Genomic DNA, 16,214 nt, shown 5'->3' with positions numbered 1-16,214 from the left:
CCCGCTCCGCTCACGCTGCCGCCTCGCCCGGGCTCGGGGTTTGGCTGCCTGGCGCGTCCCCGCGGGATGCTGCCGGCTCCCGCTGCCCCCCCGGCCACGGCCACCGCCGGCACAGCGGGGACGTGCCGCCGCCTGCGCCCGAGCTCCTCGCAGGTGCTCGGGTAATTAAGTGCGCTTTATGCTCACAACACTGTTTGGCTCGATGTAATTGCAGATCCCGTATAAATAATTCACGTGGAATTATTATACCGAGGACATCGCCCGCCTCCTCATAATTCGCTTAGCTGAAATGGGCTCTTTCATCACCAGCAGTGATTTGCTTCGGGACCATGTACCCGGCATCCTTTACAGGCTGGCTTCAGTGGAGGTTACCGTAAATTTAATTAAGTTATGCAAATTGTTTGTCCACGACGGGGTGAAGGAGTGTGAGGCCGCCGGACCATGCAGTCCACGGGCAGGGACTGGGGGCAGCAAGCTGGAAGCCTTTGGAAATAAGTGGATTACCACTAACAAAAAATAGTCATAGCGCCCGCCTTCTGCATGGTGCCTGCCCTCCCGACGCGGGGGACATCTGCACGCGGCGCGGCGATGGCACCGCGGCTCCGGTCACCGCAGAGGGGTTTCACGGCCGGAGCTGAGGGCGTTTGGGGTGAGATACCCCCGGGCCGGGCCGGGCTGGGAGAGGCTGCCCTCTCCGCGTGCCGCAGAGCACCGTCCTTCCCAGCCGGACCCTTCCCTGCGGATAGCGGGGAAGCCGCGGCCCCGGCGCACAGACAGCACCGACTGCTTTGCAGTTGCCTGCAGCGCTGCGTTCGAGGAGCCCGGCCGCTTCCAGACGAAAGAGCAACGCGAGTTCACCCTTCCATCGAGGGACGTGGAGTCACTCTGTAAACATTACTGGAGACTGAGTCTGCACACCCCCCGGGTGGTAGATCCCGTGATTATCCCCCGCTAAGATTCCAGGGAGCCCCGGCACGGAAGGAAGCAGCAGCCTGTCCAAGGTCACACGGCGAGCCGGGGACAGAGATGGATTCAGAACCAGGAGGTGGCTGCAAAAAAAATCCCCTGATCTTCATTTTTTATTGTATTTTTAAATAAAACACAGTTATTACATATCATAATACCCATAATAGATTTTAAACTCGAACTGCATCCAGAGATGCTAAATGATAAATATAGCTATTATCAGAAGCAGCACTCAGTGAAATTGATAGCTAGCATTTGTTTAATGAGTGTGCGTACACACACCGAGGCACGTGCGTGCACGAGGGGAGCGGGATTTAACGGGAACGCAGGCCGGGAAGCGCTTCTGTAATAGCTCATTGCCAACTTGGGGAGCGGAGCAGCCTGGGAACAGCGAGTCTCGTTGCACGCTCGCAGTGCTGCGCCGAGGGCTGCCGGGAGCCGCGCGAGGGCAAGCGGCACGGCGTCGCGGCTGCCGCGGCTCGGCTCCCGCCTGCGGAGCGCCTGCCCGTGCCGGACCCGCGCCGGGGGCACGTGGAGCCCAGCTCCGCTCTGCGGGCCGTGGGGGCACGGGTGCGGGCGTGGGAAGCCGCGTGGGACGGAGAGGTTTTCGCAGGACCCTGCCACAGCCCGGGTGGAGGAGCGATGCTGTAGCCTTGCTGTTTGCAAAATGCAAGCGCTGTGGTGCACGGAGAGGATCTTTCACATGATCACGCGTGCGCGTGTGCGTGTTGGGCAGCGAAGGGGCTTTCCTGCTTAGCCAGCGGCTCACGCTGGAGCCCTTGGTGGGGAAGCACAGCTGCAAAGCATCACGAGGAGGAGGCTTTATAACAGCACTGCCGAGCACAGCTCTCCCTTGGCAGGAGAGACGCAACCGAGAGGGGCCAGAGCATCTTCTTGGGGCTCCACACCCCCGAGGGACAAAGCCGCCTGGGTGCTCCATCCACGAGCGCCTGGTGAGGGAACGGGCTCCCGCCGCCCTCCCGGCTCTGCTCGGTGCTCCTGCGGCCTGCTTTGGAGCCAGGACGCTGCCACCAGGTAGGAAGCCTGCTCTGCTCGTGCTTGCTGCTTGCTCTGGGGGGAATGTGTTTGCTTTCTAACCTGGTGCTGTGCGCAGTGGTCGGGGCAGCTCCTCCTGCTAGTGCTGCATCTGCAACGCACCCGTGGTGTCCATCAGCGAGGTGGGCAGGAGATGCCGATGGCCCCGCAAGGGGAGCCGTCCCCACGCATCCCTGTGTCTTCCTGCTACAACAAGGAGTCCAGGGAAAGCAGATACCACGCTGGATCTCTCCCCTGGTTTGGCTTTGCCCTTCTGGGCAGGGCTTTAGCTGTTGAGGTGTGCGGTAAAGGGTTAAACACCCCCCTGGCCCGGGTGGTGACACAGCCTGTGTCAGGGGCAGAGGACTTGCAAGTGGCAGAGGTGGAAGTGGTAACGGTGCTAATGGAAAGCTAATTACCCACAGCTGCTGGTGGTGGGGCTCCAGGTGTCCCAGGCAGTGGGAAAGGCAAGAGCTGGAGCAAGTGCCGCTCTCCTGCCTGTGACGGGGCTGGGGCAGAGGCTGAGCTCGGATTGCGGCTCCATGGAGCTGGGTTTCTGTGAGGTTTTGTCCTAGGCTTGCTCTGTAGTGTGACCTCTTGGAGACGTCCTAGGCCAGGGATGTGGATGAGGGTTAGGCCCTCATTGGACAGGAGGAGAAAAGAGAAAGGACTTTTTTCCACTTTTGCTGCTGTCCTCAAGTTTGCCTCAGCCTGGCTGAGCTGAGCGAAGCCTTCCAGCTTCGGATCCGCTCTGCTGGGCTTTCTGCTCGGGCAGCAGCACCTCCTCCAGCCTGTGACCATCCCACTGATACGTAAGCATGCTGTTTGCTCTCTCTACACACTTTTAACTTGATCTTTTTCAAAACTGCCCTAGCTTTATCTTTCTAGGCTCTAAAATATCTATTCCTGCTCCCCCCGTCATATCTTGCTGCAGCTGTTGAGTGTTTGCAGTGCAGAAGTCAGGATTTGGAGCGCTGCAGCAGAGCTGGCGGCTCCCCTCGCCTGCAGCCGCCGTCCCCCTGTCCCCTCTGCGCCAGCGGGGCTGGGGCTGCCGCGTGCCCGGCGCTGCACGCGGAGCTGCGCTCCCCCCCCACCCCTTCCCGAGAGCCGGCTCTTTCGGGGGGCCCAATTGAGCGGTCGGCAGAGCCAGGAGGAGGGTTTGCAGAGCAGGATGCGTCTAGAGGAAGCCTCTGTGGGCAAGGCTCTGCAGCGCTTTGGGATTCAGTCTGTAATTTGCACTTGCTGCTGGACCTCAGTCAGGGGCAGCGAAGCCGAATAAGAGCAGACCCTTGAGCCGATGCCTGAGGGTGCTGAGCATCCTTAGGTCCTGTGGATTGGGGGAAGTTTAGGCATGAGGTCACGTTTTGGAGCTGCAAAGCGCGTCATGAAGGCTTTTGGTTGGACACACGCGGCCAGCGAGCGCTTCCAAAACCTGCGTGCTCCGTGCCGCGTAGCCAGCAGCGCTAGGCGTTGACGGCACGGCTTGCTGCGGGCGTTGGGAGGCTTCATCAGTAAGTGTCGGGACCCTCTGTGGAAGGGGGCATAGCTGTGCGCGGGGATTTCGGCTGAGGGACGACGCTGGACGGGGTGGCGGAGGGACCCGTGCCGTGCCGACGTGCACAGCGCGCTTTGCAGCAGGCTGGTCGCCTTGCTCACCCACCGACGCGGCGGCCGCCCCGGGGCCCGTCTCCTCCTCGTCCACCTCAACCCCCTCCCCAGCTCTATTTATTTATGTTTTAACAGAAGCGTAACATAAATAGAGCACCGCCGTAAAAATGTCAGGAAAAGTTCAAACCTATTCATTATCCATTTCACTCGGATTAAAATTTCCATCAAGGCTGCCTGGTTTTGACTTGAGTTGCTTTCCTTTTAATGAGCTTGATATAGAAGGTAAAAGATGCTAATTCATCCTTACATCTCTATCATCTCTCAGCTTTTGCTATATAAAGCATCAAGGTCGCATTCTGGGGAAATGTCTTTTTACCAAAGGTGCCATAATAATAATGAAGAAGCAATTTGTTTCAGCAAACTGCCTACAGTAATGAAGCTTAATTATAACCGTGTTATTAATACTGCTGCTTAAGGTAATTCACTTCTGAGCGGGGCGCAGAACAGTAAACTATAATTTGAACAAGAATCGAGACCTCATTTAAATCATCAGATCTGCTGTGGAAGAAGGCAAACAGAGCGGCGGTGATGGCATGCGGCTGGGAGCTCTCCCGGCACCGGGGCAATACGCTTCTCTGGGTCTCTGCTCTTGATGCTCGGCATCTCCATCCAGGTCCCTTCTCCTCCTGCAGCCCGTTCCCCTCCCCATCACAGGCACCCGCCAACTCCTTCGCTCGCCGGTGCTCCTTCCTCCCTCTCGCAGGCCCCCGCTCGTCCCTTCTCCCGTAACGAGCTCCCTCCCGTCCTCGCAGCTGCGAGCCCTGACCCCCTGCCTTCCCGAATCCCGCACTTCCGTCTCTCCCCCTAGTCCTTCACCCCACGAGCCCGATTTGCGCCCGCTCCCTGCAGCCGTCATCTCTGCCTCCCCGCTTCAGCACTCGCACGGTGACGCGGGCTCCGCGAAGCCAAATGGAGTGATGTTTCTGCTCTGCCAGTAATAACATTGCCTCGAAAACCCTGCTGCAATAGGAAGAAGTGAGCAACCACAACGCAGTCTCTCTGCTTGCCTATTGCTCTTTAGGGCTTGCTGTCAAATCTGTATTTCCAAATGCTAGCGTGCCAAAGGCACTCATCCGTACAGGGCTCGGGCAGCTCCGTTTGCTCGGCGATTGTAGCCGAGTTCACCCTTGTCTCTGCCAGGTGTGGCTCTGCGAGAGGCTGTGACAGAGAAGGGGAGGCGTGGGGGAGAACTAAATAAATGGAGAGTTTCTTCTCGGGAAGGCAAAAAACCTCCATCGCTGTTCCACTTGACTGCAACCTCCTGCAGGCTGTTTCATCTCATATTATCTAAGCTCCAAGGGGGTGTCCAATTTGAGGAACAATAACGATCAAGTCGTTTACGGTCCCCTGCTGAGGCACAGCACATGATAGCCCGCGCAAAGCAGCAGAGAGGCTCGTCGGCCCCTTCTGCAGAGCCGGCCTGGGCCCGCGTCCGCGGGCGGGGGGAGCGGCGCCGGCCCCTCCTGCGCGCGCGGCCGTGCCGTGCCGGCAGCGCTCCAGCCTTCCGCGCCCCCGCGGCGCTCGGAGCAGGGCATCGGGGCGGCGGCAGCGGCTCCGGCACGCTTGATGCGCCGTTACCACCTGCGAGCCGCAGACCTTGTCTGCGCTAGCATTTTCCTTCCAATTTCCTGCCGTCAGGCTACCGTCAGCGCGGCTCCACGGAGGTCAGAGCAGCTGTGATGAGCCCGTTCAGGTTGATCCTGCCTGCGGAGCTGGATCAAGAACGGGAAATGGGAAGAACTACGATAGCTCAGCGTGTCCTACCCGCACAAGTGTGCTTTTCCCCTGTGCACTCCGAAGTGGGGGTAGAGGGACCCCGGGGTGGGATTTGGTGTTGCGCGGGGCACGGATGCCTTGGGGTCCACGGGCAAACTGCAGCATAAACCAGGCGATGTCTGGACACGGGGATTTGGCTCCGTTCAGTCTGCCGAGCATACGTACGGTTCGGTTGTGAATATCCTCCTCTTTGCATCCTCTGTGGCCGTAACTGACTCACCTTGATGTTTCCTGCGTGTTTCTCCTTGCGTGTGGGGTTTTAATAACTCTTGAGGGTCTGTGCCGGAGCGGAGCTAGCGGGGACTCCGAGGAGGGGTTTTGAACCGCGCTGTCGCGGGAAGCGCTTCCCCCCTGGGCGAGTCCCACGTCCTTTTGCAACAGGCATGTTCACACAGCAAACAGCATCCTTGCACTTGAGCTCGGCCCGTTCCTCCCAGTTGCTTCCCCAGCTCGGCGTGCCGGCACAGCTCTGGGAGTCGCGGCTGGTCGCTGGGAAGGAGAGCGCCCAAGAGGAGCGTGGAGCCCGGCCCTCCGGGGAGTCCGCGGCCCCTCGCTGCGTTCTCGGGGTGTTTCCTCCTGCGGGGAGACGCTTAAAGCTCTTCCTCCTGAGACCCGCGGCCTCGTTTCCACAACAAAAAGGCTATTTAGCGGTGCTCTGCTGTCGAGCTTTGGCTGCGAAGGCAGCCGGTGGGGCAGGCTGGAGCCGCTGCCCAGCCGCAGGGGCGCAGCAGGATGGGCCCCGGCCCCGCAGCAGCCGCGTGCCCCGCTCTGTGCCTGGAGAAACCTGGCAGTTTGCGGGTGGAAGAGAAATCCATTCGCTGCTCTTTGCTGCTGAGGCTCCCTTCCAGGCACAGAGCTCGTGTCCGTTGCAGCGGTAATGTCTTTGCTATAGATCCTCTCTCCTGGAAACGGGGAGACCAGAGGACTTCGTGTAGCCTCAGATATGTCTAATCAGCCGTGTTTTGCCTCTCTGGGCTTGTTTGGCTGCTTTCCTCCCTCCCCATTCAATGCGACGGCTGCTCACTTTCAGACGGGCTAACGTTAAAGACTCGTGGCTGTGCGCTTGCATCACGCGGGGCTCCAGCCGCCACCGCGACTCGGAGCAGCAGTTCTGTCGCTCCCAGACCTGCTCCGCCAGCGCCACGGGCTGCGACAGCACGGAGGGGCCAGGGACGCTTCGGGTCCCTTTTCCACCGGCTGCTGCTGCTCGTAGGTGCCTCTCCTGTCCTCACCGCCTGCCTTCAAGACCTGCCTTCCTTCCCCGGCCCCAAGGGCAGCGTTCACGGCGCGAGGCTGGCAGGATCCGCGCGGCTCGGCTTCTGCCGGATCGCTGTCAGCCGTTCTGGCGCGGGCGGCTGCCGCAGCGCTGGCTCATCCCGGCACCACCTGCTCTGCCTCCGCGCTGCATAGCTGCGCTCCTGAGCTGCAGGCTTAATCCGTGATGAGAGACTCGATCTCGGTGGGAGAGAGTCAACTGGCAAACACCATGAGTGGCATAAAACGGCCCAGCAGGCCCGAATGCATTGCCTAGAGATTACTCAAAAAAGAAAGAAGAGGGGGAGAAGAAGAGCCAAAGGAAACAGCATAAAATAAAACGCAGGTATCCAGTTTCCCTCTGCATACGTGTCACTTTGTGAAACACCTGTGACTTTGCGAGCCCTCCTCACGCTACCATTTAAGATTAAAAGCCTAGCAAGTCCGACATCCGGCTGGGAGACAACAACGTAACTTGAACGACCATGTGGAAAGGGCCGCGGGCTTCCTTCCATGTCGCTCAGTGTATTGTTCTCGGCACAGCAACGAGCCTTTCTCACCAGGCACGAGCTGCTGAGAGCCGTTTGAGAGGGTGGCTTTGCAGCCCAAGCCGAAGCCCCGCGGGAACGTAGGGAGAATCCCACCGCGTCGGGTGTTCTCCGTGCTGCTGCTGCGCCTCCCGGTCCCCGGCTCCCGGGGAGACCTGCCCCTCCCCGGGCCGTGTGCGTTGTGCGTGCGAGGATGGGAAGAGCTGGCCTGGGGCCGGAGAGCCTTTCCCGTCGCCTCTTTTCTCCGACCTGGAAGCCTCCGCTCGTTTCGGCCCCGAAGCAAAACAGCTTATCCTCCCTGGGAGGGTGCGCGGGAGCTGCGAGACCGGGGCCAGAACGAGCTGTCTCCCTTCGGAGCGACTCTCTTCAGGGCTGCCGCACAGCGAAGGCGAGCCGACGTGAGTGTCGGGGGAGCAAATAATAATGGATACACCTCTTAAATGGGAATTAAAAAAAATCTTTCTGAACCTGCAGCAGAAGTACAATTCCTAGGTCTGTTTAAAGAATAAATTGACTCAAAATGAGCAGCACCATGACAATTCATATGGATGTTCTACATGATTCGATACTGGGGGAGAAGGATGAAGCTATTACAGTAATTAACTTATTGCACATCAAAGCAAATGTGCTTGAGAAGCTTTTCTGTATAGCGGCTTTATTCGGTGTAGGAAAGAAATGAAGAAATAGGGGGAATAAAGCACGTGCTCCCTGCTGCTGCCGCCCTCCGGTTTAAGCTTTCCCTCCGGCGGGCTTTCACGGCTGGGGGCTGCCGCAGGCAGGCCGAGACGCCCGCTCAGGGTCACCTCGCCCTCGCCGAGGCCCTGCCGAGCGCGTCCGCGGCGTCAGCCGTCGCTAGCCACGGAGGCGGCGGGCGAAGGATCGCCGTGCGACCCAGGCGGATCTGGTTCATTTGAGGCAAAGTATGAGAAAGGGAGAAAAAGTGGTCCGGAGGGACTGGAGGAAGAGCAGGAGTTTTAATTGGCTTTTATCTATTAGTTAATCAGGAAGCATTCTGGTGACAATTGGGCCACAGCCTCTGGCATACCTGTGAAGGGGCCATCCATCACGAGCCCGACGCGGGCTTGCAAAGCGGCACTTGTGAGTTTGCAGCCGGCGCAGAAGCCCTGCTAAGAAATCAAGGTGAAACCCGCGCTCTTGACCACGGCGGCGGACTGTCAGCTGCGATGGATGGCCGGGAGCAGGGCAGAGCAGCTGCTTCCCGGGCCCAGGGACGCTTTAAAACCCTCTGTGCGCCGGCAGCAGCTGGTCGGCAGACAGACCGGTGTCGAGGCCGTCTCCTACCAGGCATCGCGTCACCTCTTTGGAGGGAAGCAAGGAAATGAAGGCTGGACACCACACACGACCGCCAACGGCCCAAAGCACGGGCCCTTCCGCAGCAGGCTGCCGCGTGCAGGGGCTCCTTTCTCGGCGGCGTGGAGCCCGTCTCCGCGGGCTGCTTTGGCCTCCCTGCTGCAGCGAGAAAAGGCCGTTTTCCCTGAGCCAGTGTGCATGCGCGCCCGCCTAAACGAATGTTTTTCATATAGCTCTGTCCAAACACGTTTATGTCCTCAAAACGGAGTTATGCACCCGCGTGGCCTTTCTCTAGGAGGAGGAGAACAGGAAAGGCAGCGACCTGTGCTGCCACTACCGCTGGCCTGGACAGCCTGGGGCTTGGACACAAGTTAGATAAAGCAAAGCTATTCCTGGTGGGAGCAGAGGAGCCAGGAAAGGCCGGGAGCTAGGGGCTGAGGCTCCCGGTAGGGCCTAGGGAACTCAGCGGATCCACCCTCATCTTCGGCTGCTGCTTTATTCTTAAATTGCATCAGAGGACTACGGAGTAGCCGACAGTTTGCAACCTCTCTTCGTGGTTACACGTGGACATTGCGCGCACCCCTTGCTGCTTGGGGGGGGACTGGCCGGTGTGGGTTGTGGCTGCCCCCCTAACACCTCTGACGGAGCAGCTCTTCCAGGGTGGTGGGACATCATCTCCTCCTGGCTGCTCCTGGCACTCGTTTTTCTTCCAGACTAGTCCTGGCTCATCCAAGCTTCAATGATTTATTGGAAGGGCATCCAGCTAAGGGATGTTCGTGCTTAAAAGTATTGAGACAAAGTTCTGCTATTGACTAAAAATTGTGTTTTTCAGTTTTCAAAACAACATCAAAACAGTGCATGTTCTGAAAAGGGAGTTAATTTCTTGCAAGGAAATGAAAGCCCAGGAAAAGTGTTACAACCCCTTTTTTTAGACTGTGGAAATAAGACATTTCAGTACATCTTAGAATTTTGTTTGGGGGCATTTGCTGGCTTGCTTGTTTTGCTTTCTCATTCGCTGATGTTTTCTGGATCTCGACTCTTCGGTTCCCTTTGAGGTGGACTTTATTGCTTTTGATCATTAGAGTTCTCCACCTAGAAGAAAATTATTTCCCACCCAGCTCTAGTTTTCAGGCGAATCCCCCAACTGCGGAGTTCGCTCGGATCAAAAACCTCCAAGTCTGCTGACCTGCAGGGCGTCTTTCAAGGCTTATTTGTTCATTCAAGCTACGTCCGAGGCTGCATATTGAACGGGAGGTCAGGATTTTCCTTGGAGAGCCGGGGAAAAAGTCTGTTTAGCTGGTTTTATTATTGGCGGCCTCCAGACGGGGGCACGGGAGAAGCAGACGAGCCTCTGCGGCGGTTTGCTTTCCCTCTGCGTTCGCGGGCTGCTGAATTTTGCCGGAGCGGCGTTACGGGGAGTCGCGCGTTCGCTGGGGTGCAAACCGCGCTTCTGGCTGGTGCAAACGCCGGGAAGGGGGGAACGAGGGGGAGCCAGACAAAAGCTTGATGAGGGAGCTGCTTGGCCCCAAAAGTCGCAGTAGGTTTTGCTGGTGGGTGGCTGTTCTGCACGGCTGTCGGGCAGGTGCAAGCAGACACCGCGCTGCTCCGGAGCGGTTTCTGTGGCGTGATCTCCTGCCTGGGGTCGGTGTGCCGCGGTGCCTTGCAAGCGCCTGGCCTCTGGGGCTGACGCCGTGCAACCCTGCAGCAACCGGGCTGGGAAAAACAGCTCCTAGCTTTTTGCGTGCAACGAGCAGCGCCGAGAAGTAGGAATAGCCAAGCGGAACAGCAATAATCGTCTGAAAGGGCCCCCTTTTTTCCCCCCTTAAATAATTCTGATTAAAGAAATGTTAACTGGGCGCCTTACTAACAGTTTGTTGCCAGCCTGTCCCGCTCGGAGGAGGACGGCAGAGAGGGGAAAGGGCGGCCGCCGCGGCCGGAGCAATTAGCGGCGCCCGTTCCCGCTGGGATGGAGCCAGGCTGCCGCCGTCCTGCGGAGGCGAGGGAAAGGTCGGAGCTGCGCGCAGGAGAGCCCGCGCCAAAGGACAGGTCTCGCCAGAGGTGAGAGACAAATGCGGGCTGACATTTGGAGACAGAGCCGAATCGGAGCGGGGGAAAGGAAACTCTGGGAATAAAAGAGGTGCAGGGCGGGCTGTGCTTTCAGGCGCCTCGCGGGAGAGGGCTTTGAGCGGAGCCGTGCAGCCCTCGGGATGCGAACGTCGGCAGCCGGGTTGCTCGGCTACTCGAGGTCCTTTGTGCTAAAGCAAACAAACCCCCTGGTCTCCTTGCAAGTTTGCAGCGAGGCCAAGCAGGCAGGAGCTCTCGTCTTTTAATGAGTTGTGGCGGAGGCTGTTCAGCAGTAAACGTATTGAGCTGCTGGGCTCTCCTGGTCCAGCCCTTCCCCAGGTTAAGTGGCAATTACTCCTAATTAGGAGCAAATAAATATTTTATATGCTTTGGACTACCACGAGCGACCAGTGGAAACCCAGAAGCGCTGGAGAACCTCTCCTTGCTGGCTGCACGGCTTTGCCAGTCGCCTCGCGGTGCCCTCACGGGACGTGGCAGCTCTCCAGCCCGCTCTCCTCGGAGCCGCGGGGATCCTCCCGTTCCCACGCTGCCGCCTTTCCGGCACCGGGGTCCCGGCGCGCCTGGCCGTCCCGGCACGCCTGCGCCTGACCCCGGGCACACAATTTCCCCCTTGTCCCTTTGGCACATTCTCTGCTTTGGCCAAATCAGGATGCTAATTGCCCAGCTTGCGGGGAGGCTGGAAGGCCTAATTAGTTAATGTCTGTAAAATGTTCTGCATAGGCTCGCAATTACTGTCACCGCGTTTCCGTGCTCCCCTCAGACGGCCTTTCCTTTCTGCCTCTCGACGGCAGGCCTGTCGCGTCCCATCCTTCCTTCCAGGACACGCTGTAACCGCAGCGTCGTCTTTTATTACGTTTCTGTTCCGTAATAAACAGCAGCGGGTATGCATTATTATTTAAACACCCCATGCTTCTGAAGCCTTATTTGGGCAGCGTTTTTCCCCAGCATATGCTGGAATTTACAGTAAGCGCGTTGCTTCCACAGTCAACATTTGGTTTCCTTCACCCACAGACTGCAGTGCTAATTAGGGGAGGTTTTCCCTTGCCATCCTGGAGAGGTCAGGCACAGCAATTAGCGTTTTGCAGAGATCCAAGAATAGAAGCGGCACCGCTCGCCCGGCAGCAGCGCGTGGACGAGGAGCCCCGCGCCGGGCAGCGTGCTGAGCGCGGGGGCGAGGGGCTGCCGGGGGGCTGGAGCGTCCCACCGCTTCCCGTCCGCGACGGCCGCGGTGCCCGTGCTGGGGAGGCGCGTGCAGGGAGGGGAGGGGAAGGAAGGGGAGTCTTCATCTCCATCTCCATCTCCGCTCTGTCTAGGTGCAGCACGCGCTGCTCTTTCCCTGGTCGCGGGAGGGCTGGCTGCAGGCGAGGGGTTTCAGGCAGCCGGGGCAGGCGAGCGTGCGGCTGCTCCGCCTTGCCCAGGGTGCTCTGCTTCTCCCAGGCGGGCGTCTCCGGTGGGTGATACCATCCCAGGCAGGGGCCTTCCAGGTTCCCAAGCGGCCCCGGGCGCTCCGCTGGCTCGCGGAAACCCGAGGGCTGCAGACCAAGTGATGGCACTCCGGGTCGGAAATGGCTAAAAGAAAGCGCTGTGTTTTGGGCGCTGAAGAGCCAAGTGAAATCTCAAGTGCAAGGGAGACTGGATGGGCGCAAGGATGCAGGGCTCGGCCTAAAGGCCACGCAGATCTCCCTTTACCTTGACAGACCGTGCTGGAGGCCTCGCTCCCAGGCTCTTCTGCGCTGGCTGTGGGCAGGGCAAGGAAGCCGCTTTGCCTTCGCAGCTGTCAGCAGCAACCTGGAGTCACGCGCACGCTCCTCCCAGGTGCAATGCTGAATCTTGGGGCAAAGCTTAATAATTAAATTAATTAATGAGGAGCTGGAGTGTGCCTGCGACGATCTGCCCCCCTGTTACAGGACGGCTCCCAGAGCAGGGCAAACCGGGGCGCCCGCGTCAGCCCCGGTGTATTTGCGCAGCGTACAATGCAGAGCTTTCCGGGCACGGGCTTTGATACTGCAGAATCAAATTAAACTTCTTCCTCCTCTGAGCTCCTTCCCAGCCAGCGCTGCGGGATAAAGAGCACCGCAACCTCTAGTCTCCATGGCTGCTCTCGCAATTTTGCCTTTTATACACACACGCGCGCAGTCTAACAATAGCAGAATGGGTCCCTGCAGGCAGGGAACATCAAGCAAAGCGGCTTTTGTGATTGCGCCCGCAGAGCAAAGCGAGCCGGCTTCGTAGCTCGAGATATTATCTGCAAGCTGCTCCGTGTAACTTTATTTAGATCTTTCTGCATTAATTGCATGGCGAAGGGCTCAAAAGTTCAGAATGTGAGAGGGGGATCTTTGATGGAGGAGGCTGTTGTCTGCGAACAGAGCTTTATATTATTATGTAAAACATAAAGGGCATTAGTTAGGAAACTCTGCTGATTAATTTAAGAACTCTGTCTTCTCCGGCTCCTTCCCCCGCCTTTGCGTAACGAGGGAGGTGGGAGGTAGGGCTGCTGCAGACACGAGCCTCTGACTGCCGGGCTCGCTGCAAGAGTCGCTGGGAAGGGCGGGGATGAAGGTGTCACCTTGGCCCTGGCCCAGTGCAGACCAGTGCCACCGCCGCCACCGAGGCCGGTCCTGCTGGGAGCCCCGGCTCGAGCCGCCCCGAGCCCCCCGCCCCGCGCTCAGACCTCGCGGCACCTTTACGTGCTCGTTTAACGGGGGGACTGACTTGGTTTGGCTGCTCTATTTAGTTTGCCGCCGGTTCGGTGCGTGACCGAGGGTGTTTGCTAAAGGTTATCGAACTAGTCGGTGGTGGCTGGGCTTTTCCTGGCTGCGGGAACGCTTCCAGCTGCGGTTCGGAGAGGGGAGGGCGGGCCGTGGGAAACGGGCCCACCTGCAGAACGGCTGCAAACGCAGAACCACAGGGCACAGCCTGAGCCCGAGCCTCGTCACCTCCACTCCCACGGAAAGGGAAGACGGACCTGGCGCAGCCGCAGCCTTTGGGAAGGTCCTTTGGGACATCTCCTGCTCCGGATGGGGGTCATCGTCCGCCAAGCGGTAAGTCATGCAAAAACCAGCTCACGGTCCCCCTGAATCACCTGTGATTAAAAAACATCCTTACGGCCCTACGGGAGCTAGAGGAGCTCAAGCCACAGCGCGAAGCAGCTCGAATCGGGGCTCCTTCACCGGCTGGGTTGCCCGAAGCCGAAGCAGGGGTGCACCTCTCGCAGAAACGGGCGCAAAAGGCTGTCGGTCTCGGAGGTGTGCAGGGCTCGGCTGCCTGCTCCGCTGCTGATGCACATTTACCGCAGTGTCCTTGGAAAAAGGCTGGGAAGCAGCTCCAGAGCCCCTGTGCTCTGAGAGGCAGCCGGCGGGATTGCTCTGAGAGGAGCGGGAATAATCACCACCGACCCAAGATAAAAAATAATAATAATCCCAGACTAATCCTCAAAACTCCCCTTTAATCTTAGTGCTTCCAGACCTCGTCTCCCTTTCATCTAGGACTTTGCTGTTCTCCAGTTATTCTACGGTTACAGAAACTACAAGGCTGTAAGAGAGAAAGAAGAAAGAAAAGATTAAATTAATGAGCAGGTAAGCAGGTTTATTATTTCGTCTGATCCTTCCTTCCTTCCTGCTAATTTCTCTGAGCCAATTTGGGAGGTAGAGCCTATAACATTAACTTTGTGACAGACTATTGTATCCGTTTTCTTCCTTAAACCATTTATCTGAGAGCTATGAAGATCCAATTTGCATAGCTGCTTCAAGGAGCTGTGCCGGCTGTGTGTCAGGCACGCTGCGGCGTCTGACAAGGAGAGCGTTGGCCTGCATAAAAATAATGAAACAGATACTTTCGGCTTATGGTAATTATAGCATATATGGTACCTCATAATTACGGGATAACAGCAACGGCATCAACGGGCGCCGCGGGCAGAGCAGCCTGGGCTCTGCAGCAGCGGGGAGCGACCCCGACAAGCGGCTCGCCTTCCCGGCGGCCTCACGAGCCGGGCGGACGTGAGTTGCAGGGTGCTGCAGGGCTGCTGCCTGGCGGGTGCCCAGCCTTCCTCCGTGCTCCAGGAAAACCCCGCGCGAGCGGGCACAGCCGCGGCGCAGGGAAAGACGGGAGGGAAACGCGCCGAATCCAGGGAGCCCTTCAGGAGGCGGCGGGCAAAACGCCTGCCTGGAAAACGGAGGATTTTGGTCCAGAATGTTTCTGAGGAGTGTCCGGAGACCTAACTGAAGGTCAGCGTCGAGGTTAGCTACCTCTGCGTGCTGGGCGGGCGCGAGCAACTTCTCCGTAGCGCTTTTGAGGCGTCCTGGGCAACACCTTGCAGCTTGCCGGAGCCACGGCATGAAGTAATTCACCCAGGGAGGCAGAAAGGGGCAGGAGCGGAGCACCGAAGCGTCGGCAGGAGCAGGAGGGAGCCCAAGAGCCGGAGCAGGCGGCTGAATCCCGGAGGAGGAGCAGGAGCCGTCGTCCCCGAGCCCACCGACACCGTTTGAACCTGCCCAGCCCCACGGCTGCTGGCAGCGGCAGAAGTTTCCATCGTGCTGAGTTAGGGAGCGGTACTGCTCATCGCCTACCTCTTCCTCCGGAGCACCTTTCTGGTGTTGGACTGCATCAGCAGTTTTCTCAGCGAGCTGCTCAGTGCTGGGAGAACTTTTTGCAGCTCCTCAGCATTAATTCTGTCTGCCCGTTGCTTGCAACCCCCCTTCTGGGGCATGTGTGTGGAAGTAGCTTTGGGACCTTCCCGTTGAAAGCGGGTCTTTGCCCGGCCTCCCGCTCGGTTGTGCCCCAGATCGCTACTCGCATGACACCCAAAGCTGCAGCAGGTTTATTCCAGGGAATATCACACGAGTGCTGCACCCAGATCATCCCTTTCTTCCTGGGAACTTCAGAGCTGCCTGCTGCAGTGTGGTGTTTTATCAGCCAGCTCTGCTAAGCCTCTGCTTCTTTTAGGGATCAGAACTTTGCTCAGGTCTTTCTGCCACACGTGAATGTTGTCCTTGAGCAGGAAAAGGCCAAGCAGGCTTCATCCGCTCGGAATGAGGCAAGCGGAGCGCAGGCTTTCCCGGGAGAGCACCTGGGGAACAGCGGTGCTTGCTGTTTCGCAGAGGGAAGACTCACTTCTCAAGGAGCTCATCTGAGGAACAGGCAGAGAGGGGTGTGCGTGTGGAGGAAAGCACTGCCTCCTTCTCTGCGTTTGTCTCAGGATTTGGCCAGGAGCTGGGAAAAATCCCAGAGACTTGGAAGGGGAAGGCAAGTCTCCTGTCGCCACCCGATTCCCACGGCTACTGCAGCAAACGGCCCGCAGGGAGCGGGCAGGCACGGCTGGCACCGCAGAGCGCCGGCGTTCCCATATGTCCATGGGTTAGGCAGGAAAGTGAGGAAGGGCTGTAAGGATTTATTCCATTTCTTGCACCAGGACCTGAGCCTAATCCCTGCTTTTAGCTCATTAATTGAACCACAAAGACCGTTTCTGGGCCAAGTCTTCAGCTGGAGCAGGTCACCTGCCTTGGGTGGAGCTGAGCCAACAGTCGCCGACCGATGTGGGCTCTCAGCTCCATTACGCTTCTCCTACGTGAAATA

The sequence above is a fragment of the Dromaius novaehollandiae genome, chromosome 21 (assembly GCF_036370855.1).
Source record: "Dromaius novaehollandiae isolate bDroNov1 chromosome 21, bDroNov1.hap1, whole genome shotgun sequence".
NCBI classification, from domain to species: Eukaryota; Metazoa; Chordata; class Aves; order Casuariiformes; family Dromaiidae; genus Dromaius; species Dromaius novaehollandiae.
This window is presented reverse-complemented; position numbering follows the sequence as displayed.